We start from the raw sequence: 13861 nt of genomic DNA, 5'->3' as shown, positions 1-13861 counted from the left end.
AGTGAAGTTAAGTCAGAAGAGAAAAACAAATATATCAACACATAAACATGGAAGCTAGAAAAGTGGTATAGATGATCTTACTTGCAAATCAGAGATAGACACACGGATGGAGAGAACCAGTGTATGGACACCAAGGGGAAATGGGGGGGGTAAGATAAGTTGGAGATTGGGGTTGGCGGACATACACTGTTGATGCTGTGTGTAAAATAGATAAGTCAGGAAAACCTGTAGTGCAGCACAGGGGGCTCTAGTCTATGCTCTATAAAGCAATCATACTCCTACAAAATTTAATTTTTAAAAAAAGGAAGAAAAAATGTGACCCCACATGTCCTGCGCATAGTTCGTAACTGGACAGATCGTTCCTTGGTCGTCCCAGGAGGGGTATGTGTGGGCGAAGGGAGCTGAATGGGGCCCCAGAAGGAGAGTGTCACCTGCAGAGAATTTGAAAACAATAATAAAACCAATTGCTTTTTATTATCACCAGACACTGGCAATTCTGTATAATGCCTGTGACGACATGTACTTCCGTCCCGAAGTCCTCTCGTTGGCCCTCTGTTACCAGTGGGCTTCAGGGACATAGCTTCAGGCTGGCACAGTTGTCCGACTCATCCTCTGATAAACATTAGATTCAGTGCGGAGAGTTGTACAATGTGCCCCCAACACTCAGGAACGTGGCTGCGTGTGCCCATTTTAAGAGGAAGTCCTCCAGGGTTCGTAATTGTGAGGGCTCACTTGGGGTGCTGTTCAGGTCCATGACCCTGTAATGCTACATATTCCTGTGTTTCAACGGTGGATTCAAAATAAACAGTAGCTTGGTTGTTGTGAAGACAAAGAGACAGAGTTTGAGTTACTTTGATTCTGCCATTCACTGTGACCACTTGGAGTTTTTGTTTTCAGCATTTAAAACACCAAAACAGAAGGAGCCACAAGAGCTCTCATATTTTTGTTTGGCATGTGCAAATGTTAGTGTGTACAAGAGATATATTTCATTGACTTCAAATCATATCTTTAAAAGTTTATTTCTGAGTTGTTTCACTGTTTGTTTTCAAACGAAAGGCTGTTTCAGGAAAATAATTCTTGGTTTGTGATTATTATAGAAAATAATTTTGTCTTTCAAAGGAGGAATTGTTAAAAATGATGGGCTTCAGTGTCTGCTTTGCCTGGCACGGTCGACGCCCTTGAACCACCACCAGCTGGGTGTGTACTATCAAGTTTGTTCCCATACGCATGTCCTCTAAGTGCTACTGCAGAGAACACAATAGACATTTCTTTTTTCTATATGTAAAGTTTTATTCTTTCGAAGATGTTTTTCATGTATTATTTATTCACTTGGCCAGCACTCAGGACCTTCAGTCTGCCGTGTGGGATCTTTCGTTGCAGCTCGCTGGGTGTAGCTCCACGGCCTGGTGGATCTTAGTTCCCCGACCAGGGATCAAACCTGCATCCCCTGCATTGCAAGGCAGGTTCTTAGCCACTGGACCACCAAGGAAGTGCCATTTCTAAAGAGTGAATTCCATAGCTAGTCAAGTGTAAATGTCATATGTGCTATGAAAGCGAACAACACTGGAAGTATCAGTTGTCCGTTGCTAGGTAAGAAATTACCACAAAACGTCATGCCTCGGAACAATGAACAGTTACTGTCTCCATTTCCACGGCCCCGCCAGTGGGCCTGGCTGAGTCTTGGGTACAGCTGTAGACAAGACGTTGGCTGGTGCCGCATCATTGGTAGGCTCGACTGGGGACCAGACTCCGCTTCCAGACTCACTCACGGGGCTGCCCCGCAAGCAGAGGGTCTGCTGGCTGTAGACCCAACCAGAGGGCTGCTTGAGTGTCCTCACAGCATCTGCTGGCCTCTCCCAAGCGGGCCACCCAAGAGAGGAAAGTAGGGGAAGCTGCCATGCCCATTATGACCTGGCCTCAGAAAGCACACATCACCCCTTCTGCTGTATTCTGTCCATCAGGAGTGAGTCCAGTCCATCCACTTGAAAAGGGAGGGGGTTAGGCTTCATTTTGGAGGGAAGAATATCAAAGGATTCATGGACTTATTTTAAAACCCACACACCAACCCTGAAGTGTGAATGGGAACTAAGTAGGGAAAGAAAGAGGGAGGAACGTCCTGAACAGAGGGAAAACATGTGCATGGAGGCCATCAACAGAGGAGTGGATAAAGAAGATGTGGGGGGTGTGTGTACACACACATATACATACACATATATATACACATATACATGCACATATACACACACATACACACATACACACATATACACACACATATACACATATATACACATACACACACATATATACACATATACACGCACACACACATACACACACATATATACACACACACACATATACACACATACATATACACATACACACACATATACACACATATACACACATATACACACATACACACATACATATACACATACACACATACACACATACATATACATACACACACATACACACATACACACATACACACACATATACACACATACACACATATATATACACATATACACACATACACATACATGCACACACATACACAAGCACATATATATACACATACACACATACACACATATATATACACACATGCACACACATACACCCGCACATATATACACATATATACGCACACATACACACACACACATATACACACACACACATATACACATACATATACACACATATATACACATACATATATACACACACATATGCACACATATACACACACATATACACACATACGCACACATATACACATATATACACATATACACACATGCATACACATACATATATACACACACGTATACACACATATATGTATATGAAATTGGGTCATTTGTAGAGACATGGATGGACCTAGAGTCTGTCATATGGAGAGAAATAAGTCAGAGGAAAACAAATATGACACTACCCTTATGGCAGAAAGCGAAGAGGAACTAAAGAGCCTTGATGAAAGTGAAAAGGGAGAGTGAAAAAGTTGGCTTAAAACTCAAAAAAAAAAAAAATTGGCTTAAAACTCAACATTCAGAAAACTAAGATCATGGCATCCGGTCTCATCACTTCATAGCAGATAGATGGGGAAACAGTGGAAACAATGAGAGACTTTATTTTTCTGGGCTCCAAGATCACTGCAGATGGTGATTACAGCCATGAAATTAAAAGACGCTTTCTCCTTGGAAAGAAAGTTATGACCAACCTAGACAGCATATTAAAAAGCAGAGACATTACTTTGCCAACAAAGGTCCGTCTAGTCAAGGCTATGGTTTTTCCAGTGGTCATGTATGGATGTGAGAGTTGGACTATAAAGAAACCTGAGCGCCGAAGAATTGATGCTTTTGAACTGTGGTGTTGGAGAAGACTCTTGAGAGTCCCTTGGACTGCAAGGATTTCAAACCAGTTCATCCTAAGGGAAATCACTCCTGAATATTCATTGGAAGGACTGATGCTGAAGCTGAAACTCCAATACTTTGGCCACTCCATGCGAAGAGCTGACTCATTGGAAAAGACCATGATGCTGGGAAAGATAGAAGGCAGGAAGAGAAGGGGACGACAGAGGATGAGATGGTTGGATGGCATCACCAACGTGATGGACATGAGTTTGAGCAAGCACCAGGAGTTGGTGATGGACAGGGAGGCTGGCGTGCTGAAGCCCATGGGGTCGCAGAGTTGGACACGACTGAGGGACCTAACTCATGTATGTGAATCCAGAAAAATAGTACTGATGAACCGATTTGTAGGATAGAAGTAGAAACGCGGATGTAGAGAGTGGACGTGTGGACACAGCAGGGGAAGGAGAGGGTGGGATGAATTAGAGAGTAACACTCACATGTTTACATGACCATGTGTACAATAGACAGCTAGTGGGAAGCTGCTCTATGGAGCTAGGGGCTCTGTGATGACCTCGGGGGTGGGTGAAGGGCGGTGGTGGGAGGGAGGTTCCAGAGGGAGGGGATATATATATATGCTTAAAGCTAATTCATGTTGCTGTACAGCAGAAACTAATACAACATTCTAAAGCAATCATACTCCAATTTAAAAAAATAAATGGAAAAAAAGAAAAATACAAAATAGTCATGGGGTGGGAAGGAGGAGAGTGGCTGGAGAACAAAGAGGAAATTGGGTCCAGACAAGGAAGGGGAGGATCACGCCCTGGGAAGGATGTGGGATTTTATCCTAATAGTAAGAAGAAGAGGCTGTGCATCAGAGGACTGGCGGGATCTATCTGCATTTTTAAGGATCTTGATGGTGACCAAGTGTAGAAAAAGTCAGAGGGAGTCAGGGATGATGAGAGATGGATCCATCAGAACAGTGGTCCCCAACCGTTTTGGTACCAGTTTCACAGAAGACAGTTTTTCCCTGGGCCAGGGTGGAAAGGATGGTTTGGGGATGATACAAGTGCATTCCATTCATTGTGCACTTGATTCCTAAACTAATGCCACCAGTGATCAGACGAGGGGTACCGGTCTGTGGCCCAGAGTCTGGGGACCCCTGCATCAGAAGGAAATTACCATAACCCACAACGAAGGGAAGATGACTCTGCTAGGGGGTGGGGGGATATAGAAGAGATGACTGAGCTGGAGAGGTATTTACTGAGTGACTCCAAGTGGAAGAGAGAGGGAGACCTCAGAGATGGTGCTGAAGTTCCCAGCTTGTGCAGTGACTGAGAAGATGGTGGGTGGTGCCATCTATTCTACCCTGAAAGGGGAACGCTGCAGGAGGAGCAACGTACAGGAGGAGGAGCAGGAGCTAAGTTATAAGCTGCTGAGCTTGAGAGCCCTGTCAGACACACAAAATGGTGACGTGAAGCAGAGAACTGAGTATGTGATATGGGAGTTCAGGTTTGAGGATATCCATTTGGCCATGAGTTTAGTCTTGTAGACAAAGAGATTCTTGGTGACTCAGTGGGAAAGAATCTGCCTGCAATGCAGGAGACCCAGTTTCCATCCCTGGATTGGGAAGATCCCCTGGAGGAGGAAATGGCAACCCACTCCAGTATTCTTACCTGGAAAATCACATGGACAGAGGAGCCTCGGGTCACAAAGAGTTGGACACTGCTGAGCTACTAACACTTACACTTTTCAGCCTTGTAGACCAAGAAAGAGATCAATTTAGAGAAAAGAGGAAATAAGATAGAAAGATGACATTTGAATCTCTTTTTTTCCCCCAGCTAAATTCATGTCTGCTTTCATGGTTTGGTTAGACAAAGTCACCTGTTTTGCTTAAGCTACTTAGAATCGGGTTGGGTTTCTGTCACTTGCATTCAAAGTGTTGTAACAGACACACAAGGCTACCTGAGAAGAGCTTACTACTTCTTAGAACGATGAGCCAACTTTTCTTCCTACTTGCAAAGCAAAATGATGAGAAAGTTCTTAATTTGTATGCAAATGGGGTAGATGGTGACCTCTTCCTCATCAGCAGCAGCGTGTCCTCTTTGCAGAAAACAGAAACTTACTTTACTTTTGACAAATGGTGCACGGCAGAATGGCAGCCTGAGGCAAACACTCCCTTCTTCTTCTTCTTTTGTTGCTGATTATTAAGCGAGACCTCACTTGCTGTGTAAATGCTTCCATAACCTTTGACACGATCATTTCAGATCTTTCCTCCTGGGTAAAACTTTCAGCAGAAGTGCCTGGGCAGAGAAGTCTAATTAGAAAATGGGTCAGCCTCCTGCAGGTGATCAAAATTGAGTGTGTGGGTCCCTCCCGGCAATGATTCTAGAAAGAGGAACTGATGGAAGCCAAATGGGAGGTGGCCTCGTGTGTCAACATCAGGAACCTGGTCAGCAGATCATTCTCCTTTCTTAGAACACCGATTACTGCAGACCTGACATGTTGGAAATCCCATGGACAGAGGAGCCTGGTGGGCTGTAGTCCACGGGGCCGCAAAATGTGATGTGGCAGAAACCAACACAACATTGTAAAGCAAACAGCATCCAATTAAAAATAAATAAAAACAATAATTATTATCTTAGAGCTCCTGGGGGTCGGACACGACTTGGTGACTGAACAAGAGCGACAGGTTGGGATGGAAAGAAGGGTACCAGACAAGATGGCCTTGGGTGTAATTTGGATCCCATGGTGACACTCCTAGGAATGCTAATCTACGACGTATTTATCACCTACAAGATGTTTTTGTATGGATTGCTCACTAAGCCGCCTTCTTAGAGCAATTCCCAATCTTTACAGGGCCTAACTTCTAAACAAACCCCCAGGGTCCAGAAATTCTTGTTCCTTCAAACCCACCTTCATCAGTTTTAGAGTTTAACATATCCTGGGGATAAAGTGGCCATGTCTCTTGTATTTCAGTGCACAGACAATTACTCCAACACATCACGCCTTAGAAACAATAATTATTGGGGGAAGGAGAGGGTGGGGCTAATGGAGAGAGTAGCATGCAAACATAGACATACACATGCAAACATATTCACATACCATATGTGAAACAGCCAGCCAGCGGGAATCTGCTATGTGACGCAGGGAGCTCAGAGCCAGTGCTCTGTGACAGCCTGGAGAGGGAGGATGGGGTGGGAGGTGGGAGGGAGGCTCAGGAGGGAAGAGATGTAGGTATACCTGTGGCTGATTCATGCTGATGTGTGGCAGAAACCAACTCAATATTGTAAAGCAAACATCCTCCAATCAAAAACAAGTAACTGAAAACAACAATTATTATCTTAGATTTCCTGGCCATCAGGAATGTGGGAGCGGCTCAGCTGGATGGTTTGGGCACAGAGTGTCTCATGGGTTTGCAGTCAGATGTTGGCTGGGGCTGTGTGATCTGAAGGCTTGCAGCTCCCCTTCCAAAACGGCTCGTGCACGGAAGGCTCGCTCCACAGGGCTGCCTGAGAGGCCTCACACCGCGCAGCCAGCTGCCTGCGGAGTGGGCAGTCCGGAGGAGGGCGCCAGGTGGAAGGCCCAGTGCCTGTTCTGACCTGGTCTTCAAAACCAGCCACCACCACCTCTGCCATATTCTGCTCATCAGCAGTGAGTCACTAAGTCGAGGCCACACGCAAAGGGAGGAGTATCAAATAATTTGTGAACAAATGTTAAAACTGAGTCTCTTTAAGTCAAAAAGCTGGGAGAAGAGGCATCAAGTCACTTTAATTATTCATTGAGTGGAGACTAGCCAGCCCAACTCCATCACACACATTGCATTTTGCAGTGAGCACTTTTTATCAGTCAGGGTCCTCACAGGACACAGATGGCACACTCAGGTGGCAAATCATCTCAGAGACACAGAAAAAGCAATTGACAAAATGCAACACCCATCTGTGAGGGAAAAAAGTCAACAAACTAGGAATACAAGGGAATCTCCTCTACCTGATGAAGTACATACTTGATGGTGGAAGACTGAGTGCTTTCCCCAAAGATTAGAAATGAGGCCTTTAAGGTTCAGTCTCCCCATTTCTACAGATGGCATCACTGACTCAATGCACATGAGTTTGAGCAAACTCAGGAGAGAGTGAAGGACAGGGAAGCCAGGCGTGCTGCAGTCCACGGGGCTGCAAAGTGTCAGGCCTGACTTAGCAACTGAACAACAACAACATGCCATTGATTCTGACCAGTGAAATAAAGATGGTTTCTTTATTGATTAATAAAGATTCTAACCATTGAAATAAAGCCCCCAAATTAAAGGCATTCAGATTGAAAAGAAAGAAGCAAAACTGTATTCACAGATAGCATCATCCTATATGTCTAAAATCCTCTTGAATATACACACAAACACATCCGCCTAGAACTAGTAAATTTAGCACATTTTCAGGATAAAAGATCAATACGCAAAAATAAGTTGCACTTTTTTATATTAGTAATGAACAATTTGAGCATTCGATTTTTTAAATTTCATTTGCAATAGCATCAGAAAAGAATAAACACTTCAGAATGAATTTAACAACAAAATGTGGAATATCCGTACACTGAAAGCTATTCAACCTTACTGAGAAAAATTAAGGAAGATGTAAATAAATGGAGACATATTCCATGTTTATGGATTGTAAGATTTACCATTGTTAAAATGTTGATCTCCTCAAATTGATCTATAGACTCAATGCAACATCAATTCAAATTCCAGCAGGATTTTTTGAAGAAACTAACAAGCTGGTCCTAAAATATATGTGGAAATACAGAAGACCTAGCTTTGCCAAAACAGTTATGAATAGGAAAAAAAAAGTCAGAGTACCTATACTATCCAGTATTAAAACTTACTTAACGATGGCCATCACAGTAAACAAGGCCGTGTGATATTGAAGCAAGGATCAGAATACTGACCAATGGAACAGAAGTGAGACTTCAGAAATTAAACCCTCGCATTTACGGCCAATTGATTTCTGACAAAGATGCCAAGACAATTCAACAGGGGAAAGGAAAGGATAGTCTTTACAAAACTGGTGTTTTAACAATTGAATATTCATATATTAAAATTTTAGTTCAGGCCCTTACCACATACCATGTATAAAAATGAACTCAAGGTGAATTACAGACCTAACTGTAAGACCTGCAATCATAAAACTTCCAGGAGAAACCACAGGAGAAAATCTTTCAGACTTTGAGTTAGGAAAAAGATTTCTTAGGCATGACACCAAAAGCACAAGCCAGTTGTTAATCTGGTTATCGTTAAAGTTAACATCTTTTGCACTTCAAAAGACACCATTAAGAAAATGAAAAGACAGGTCACCATCTGGGAGAAAATATTTGCTAATCACACATATGACAAAGAACTCGCATCCAGAATATAGAAACAGCTCTTGCAACTCAATAAGAAGACAATATAAACAAACTAAAAGTGACCAAAAGACTTGATGGACATTTTACTAAAGATGGCAATACAGAGACTTTTCTTGTGGTGTAGTGGGTAAGACTTCACCTTCCAAAGCAGGGGGTGTGGACTTGATCTCTGGTCAGGGAACTAATATCCCACATGCCTTGAGGCCAAAAAACCAGAACATAAAACAGAAGCAATATTGTAACAAATTTAATAAAGACTTTAAAATGATCCATGTTAAAGAAAATAAAAAATAGATTTTCTTATTAAAAAAAGGTGGCAATACAAATGACTAATAAGTACATGAAAAGACACTCAACCGTATTAGTTACTAGGAACAAATTAAAACCATAATAAGATACTATGACACACATAATAAATGGCTAAAATATTTAAAAATCAGACGGTACCAAGTACAGGCAAGGATGTGCAGTAGTTGGAACTCTCATTCATTGCTGGTGAATACGTAAAATGATACAGTAGCTTTGGAAAATAGTTTGACAGTTTCTTTAGAAGTTAAGCATAACCTTACCATGTGATCCAGCAACTGCACTTCTCAGAAGCTACCCAGGAGAAGCGGAAGCACATGTCCACACAAAGACTTGTAATCAACGTTCGCAACAGCTTTGGTAAAAATAACCCAAACCTGCAAACAACACAAATGTCCACAAACCACATGTGGTATCTCTGTACCATGGAACACCACCTGGAATAAGAAGGAACAAAGTACTGAGACACATTTTAATGGGGTGACCCTCAGAAATGTTATGCTGAGTGAAAGAAGCAGACATAGAAGACTTTGCATTGCATGATTCCATTTATACAAATCAACCCTGGATACTCACTGGAAGGACTGATGATGAAGCTGAAACTCCAATACTTTGGCCTCTTGATGTGAAGAACTGACTCGTCGGGAAAGACCCTGATGCTGGGAAAGACTGAAGGCAGGAGGAGAAGGGGACGACAGAGGATGAGATGGTTGGATGGCATCACCGACGTGATGGACATGAGTTTGAGCAGGCTCCGGGAGATGGTGAAGGACAGGGAAGCCTGGCGTGCTGCAGACAATGGGGTCGCAAGGAGTCAGACACGACTAAGTGACTGAACAACAACAATTCATACCGTATGTCCAGAAAAGATCAATTCTGGAAATTGCCTGGAGCTACTGCAGACAGGCTGGGGTGAACTATGGAGTGTAATGGAAATGTTCTGAAACAGGATTGTGGTGATCAAATTACTAAGATTTAAAATTTACACTTGTGAACTCTATAGTATGCAAACTATACATTAATAACTCTGTGGGGGGGAAGAGAGAGAGACAGAGAAAGTGTCAGAGGGGAAGGGAGGCCGGTGATGTAGTTCACAGAAATCAGTCTCGGGGCAGAGAGGCAGGTAGAGAGGGCGGCGCGAGATCTGAAGGGGCAGACGTGGAATACCCAGGCACGAATCATTTCTGCGTGCCCCCAGCTTCCCCCCTTCCGGTTACAGCCCTGCAATCCTCCTTGGGAGAACAGCACCCCCAGGGCTGCAATGACTTCTCAGGTCTGCCTGCAGGGAGAAGCGGGTGACCCGGGCCCAGCCAACCAATGTCAACCCTAAGGGTTTTAGCAGAGCTCTTGGGAAGTTGTTGCTTCCGCTTCTAAGCAGGTAACACAGAAGACTGTCGCTGTCGGAGGACAATTTTCCCACCGTGGAAGAGGTCAGCACGGAGGAAAGCAGAGCTGAGAGATGGAGGAAAAGACAGAAAGGCACTCAGTACATCTTGAGGTCCGGCCACTTCTAAACGTTTCAGCTGAGTCATCGAACTGCTCTCTGTGATTCCGTCAGCGTCTGCAAGGCTTCCGTCGCTTGTCACAAACAGTCCTAACCTCCCTGCTCCATCGCCCCCTCACGCCCCCTCCATTCTCCCTTCTGTCGTTCATTCTCACCTCCGACCACAAGGCTTCTAAGTTTGCAGGCAGAGGGGAGCCGGCCACTCACCACCTGCTGCATGAACTCACTGGACCAGTGACTTCCTTCCCTGAGCCTCTGTTACCCCATCTGTAAATCCGGGCTAATGACGCTGACCTACCTGTTTTGCCAGAAGGATGAAATGAGGCTCTGTATGCCAAGTGCCTGTCACACAGTCCGTGCGTGCGAAGTCGCTTCGGTTGTGTCTATGACTCTGTGCGACCCCGTGGACTGTAGCCTCCCAGGCTCCTCTGCCCATGGGCTTCTCCAGGCAAGAGTACTGGAGGGGCTGCCATGCCCTTCTCCAGGGTGTCACACAGTAGGTTTTCCATAAAGTATTGCTGCTGTTTTTAGATTGTTTTTAAAATGGTGACCATTTTTTTTAAATGTTTATTTTTAGTTGATTGATGATTGCTTTACAATCCTGGTTTGATTTCTGTCCTACATCAACAGGAATTAAGCATAAGTGTACATACGCCTCTGCCTCCTAAACCTCCCTCCCACCTTCCACCCATTCCCACCCCTCACCCATTCCCACCCCTCTAGGTTATTACAGAGCCCTGATGTGCACTATTTTTATAGTCTTTGTTGAATGTGTTACAATATTACTTCTGGCTTATGTTTTGGTTTTATGGCTCCAAAGACGCGTGGGGTCTTAGTTCCCTGACCAGGGATCGAACCCACACACTCAGGATTGGAAGTTTTAACCTCTGGACTGCCAGGCAAGTCCCCTGTGTATTACTATTTATTACTATTATTAATAAAAGTAATTATTAATAATCATTATTATCTTAGCATTAGGGGCCCAAGAGGTGGTGTTTGGTACCAGAGCTCTGCACAGGACCCTTCTGTGTCATGTCCTGGTGAAGATGTCAGAGTTGACTCTTGGGTCCCCCTGGGATGGCCAGCATCCCTGGTCCATGTCCCTCTACAGGTGGGAGCAGTTGAAGAGCAATTAGCTAGGGCTGAGGGCACGCCCAGCCTCCAGTAAGCACAAGGATCAGCTGAGGACCTTGTCAGTGCGTGGATTCTGACCCAGGGGGCCCTGCAGGTTCGGGAGGACCACTGTGGGGCCTGAGATTGTTCCTCTAGCCAGCTGCCAGGCCCATGGACCACGCGCTGAGTAACAAGGACTCCCAAACACGTGTTCATATTTGGCTTTGTGTTGGAATCACCTGCATGCGTGCAGGCGTACTAAGTCACTTCAGTTGTGTCTGATTCTTTGCTACCCTACAGACCATAGCCTGCCAGGCTCCTCTGTCCATGGGAATCAACTGGGGAGCTTAAAAAACTGCTGACGTCTGGTTCTGCCCGGAAAGGGTCTCCTCAGTTGCTCTGGGATGTCGCCAGGGCCCCTGTATTTGCTCAGGTGTCCTCAGAGGCAAGCAGGGATGGGATCCATGGTCCTAAAGGAACCGCGGTCTCTTTCCCCACACGTCCTCAGGCGAGAGAGGTTTGCTTTAAACACCAGAGGGGGAAACTGACTTTTTAAAAATCCTTCTAGTAGTACTCACCCCCCTCCACACACACAGACACACACAAAGGAAATAAGTGACTCATAGCTTGAACCGTCACACACTGAAATATCAACAGAGATGACAAATGCAAGTCAAGAAGGAGCGCCGCGTAGAGCCTTTAACCTGCTTAAGATGCCTCAGTGGTCCCGGGGCAGGCGCGGTGCGGGCCGTGAGCTCCGTTCATGAAACAGAGCAGTGACATTTCGCTTGGGGAGAAGAGAGCGCCTCCCCAAACCGGGACCTCGGCGACACCGGAGTGTGTTCAGGGAGCCTTGAATGTTAACGTATGCGTGCTGGAAATGTCTCAGTCCCAGAGGAATGTTATCCCTGGGCCTCTGGGCTTGGAGGTGCCCCTTTGTCTCCGCTTCTGGGGTTCCCACATGGGCCCTGTCGCCCTCCTCGAGACCCTAGGATCCAGCCTCGTGGTGAGCGCCATGAGCCGTGAGCCGGAGGCCAAGCCTGCCGTTGTCCTTCCCGCAGGCAGAGTGGGGTCGGCCCCCGGGCGAGAGCCACTTCACTACACTCAGCCGTCACCCCTGTGTCCACCAGGACTGGGAGCAGCAGTCCTCAGGGTAACAGGAAGGAGTTGAGCCTGTATCAAGAGGGCAGACTCTTCCTCAAACGTCTGCCTGAGACCTGGATTTCCAAAAGCTCAGCGAGAAGACCCTGTACCTGATCCCGGAAATCAGGCCGGTTAAAATAGAGCATCTTTGCCTTTCATTGGAGTCACTCCAGGGAAACGCTGCTCAGCGCGGGATCAGTAAAGTGCTGACTGCCTGTTGTACGTCTCTGATTATATTAATAATTTTTAAGTGAGTTCCTTATTTCTTGGTAAACAAAGTCGTTCAAAGTACACGACGGATGAGGGGGCAGCACGGAGGCCTTTGTCTTCCGTACCTCGGTATAGGCGTCTTCACCCCTAGGATCCCTCTGTCCTTAAACTCTCCACACCGGGTCGCCCCGAGACGCAGAGCTGAGGGAAAGCTAGCTCATCTCTGTTCTGTACAAGGAAAACATCTGTGGGCCTTTTCCCCAAAAATGAAAAGGAAGATGTTATCTTGTGATGAACTAGTTTCCAAATTTTGTTTAAGTGTTGTTTAAAAAGACCTTCGTGGGAAATGATGGCAGCTGCTTCTAGAGCAGAGTGTTCGGCAGGGTTTCTGGCAGAGGCTGAGAAAGGTGCCGGTAGGGCCCCCGTTGCTACGGAGACGGTGAGGAGGTTCATTATATGTAAATTCCAGGCAGATAGGAGGCTGTGCGAGTGAGTTCTCTCAAAAGGGGGAAATTTCGGGAGAGATGGGGAAGCAAATTGGCAGAGAAACTGTGATTGGAGAAACTCAATCTCAGGGGCTCTGTTCTCCAAGGAGATGTGGACAGAAGCAATCATATTTCTCTCTTTCTCTCCCCAGGGAAGTAGTAAATTCTCATCTAAGCTTTTCTTCTCATAAACCAGGGGTCCAGGCAGAGATGTCAGATGGGATAAAAACATTTATCCTAAGAAAGAGTTTGTTTGCCTGAAATCCACATTTAATCTGGCGATCCTCAGTCCAAGGGACCACAGCCTGCCCCTGAGCTGTTTTAAGACTGGACCAACACCC

General features: G+C 45.3%; 1 long non-coding RNA gene across 1 annotated transcript; it reads right to left on the bottom strand.

Annotated features, from left to right (window-relative positions):
* Positions 1–455: 455 nt before the first annotated feature.
* LOC145531796 (uncharacterized) lies at positions 456–13450 on the bottom strand. The gene is made up of 3 exons (XR_014072763.1): positions 12387–13450; positions 5492–5668; positions 456–1800 (listed from the first exon to the last, which is right to left on the bottom strand). It is a non-coding gene; the product is annotated as an uncharacterized LOC145531796 (long non-coding RNA).
* Positions 13451–13861: the final 411 nt, after the last annotated feature.

Source organism: Giraffa tippelskirchi, chromosome 13 (genome assembly GCF_054371585.1).
Source record: "Giraffa tippelskirchi isolate mGirTip1 chromosome 13, T2T-mGirTip1v1.2.pri, whole genome shotgun sequence".
In the NCBI taxonomy this organism is placed as follows: domain Eukaryota; kingdom Metazoa; phylum Chordata; class Mammalia; order Artiodactyla; family Giraffidae; genus Giraffa; species Giraffa tippelskirchi.
The sequence above is the reverse complement of the archived record's forward strand: the minus strand, read 5'-3'. Positions and strand labels throughout refer to the sequence as shown.